Raw genomic sequence first — 1,433 nt, forward strand, 5'->3', positions numbered from 1 at the left:
GACTACGGGCAAATGTATTTTTATTGAGTACACATTTCAGAGGGATTGCACTTTTCATTTCACTTAAACTTTAAACTACTTAACTCTAGTTATTTGCCATTTTGTACCAAAGCATAATGACATATGTATGTATATATCGTCGTTTAAAGTACCGCGTAACTGACATGTTTTGCCAAAAATTGGATTTGCTCACACAAGCTCTTGGCTCAATCCTTATAGCCCAGTTATGCATACTTTACACTGCTATACGATTTTTACGTAAAAATCAAAACCCAACAGATTTCTCATACGCGGTCTTGCATTATCTTGATACGCGGTTTTACATTTTGTTGATACGCGGTTTTGCACTTTAAACGACGATATGTGCATGGGTTTGCGTTGACGTTGGTAGGAGTCATGAGTTGGTAGCTGAATTTGAAGATATGGTTTTATGTACATATGTATATATGTATGTAAAACCGTTTACGCAGATAACGAATTACCCCACACCGCTCAAGGAGCCAGCACCGAGCTTAAAGTCGAAGTCAGTCAATGAGAAGGCATCACTCCAGTAGCAGGCACCGCGAGGGGTCACTGACTCAGAAAAAAAAGTAGCGTAGGTGCATACCTCCTCAATTACCCCCAACGGGTCATCCGAGCATGTTTGACAACCACCGCCGAGCTGGTTTGGGCGGCTCTGGATTCAAGTGGTACCTTCGCTACCTGGAGTAGGGGAAGATGAAGCTCGGGCCATCATCGCACAAAAGACCATCGCCCGCCGATTGGCGGAGAGGCGGGGAACCTAGAGGCACAAACACAAGTGAAGTATCAGCATCGAAACGTAGCAGGCAGATCGAGAAACCAGTGGCGCCTTCAAGTAAGCGTCTGAGGAAGCAAGCATCCCTCCGGGATCATGGTCCAGAAACCTGGGTGGAACTTCCGGCCAGGAACAGGCGAAGGAGGTGGCCCTTAAAGGCATTCGCGTGGCTATGCTGCCTCGTGAATACACTGCCGCTGCCCTGTCCCTATGGACAAACCCCATTGAAGCTGCACGCTTCCTGGGTCTCCCGTTAGTTGAGTCTACAACAACGCTACAACAACAATAATGTCAAAGATTGATCCTGGTCGGCAAACTTCTAGTCGGTAAATCCTGGCGTACGATTACACCAGGCAAAATAAACTTTTGGGTTGTAGAGATTCCAATTTCTTTTGAACTATATATGAACATAGGTACCTTAGGTTTAACAAGCGTGCTGTGAAGAGCTAGATTGCAGTGCACACTTCTTACTGATATCTACATACATACACATATAGCTATCTATCAGTGATGCAGTTATCCACCACAGAGCCCAAATTTATAAGAGCTTGGAGAAATTTTACTATTTGCTTGCTTTTCGATTGTCCATGATTGTAGGAGAGGTCGGTTGGACGATATTGCTGATTTCAACAATTCA

Source organism: Rhagoletis pomonella, unplaced genomic scaffold (assembly GCF_013731165.1).
Source record: "Rhagoletis pomonella isolate Grant_MI unplaced genomic scaffold, Rhpom_1.0 Rhpom_scaffold_00006, whole genome shotgun sequence".
Classification (NCBI taxonomy): domain Eukaryota; kingdom Metazoa; phylum Arthropoda; class Insecta; order Diptera; family Tephritidae; genus Rhagoletis; species Rhagoletis pomonella.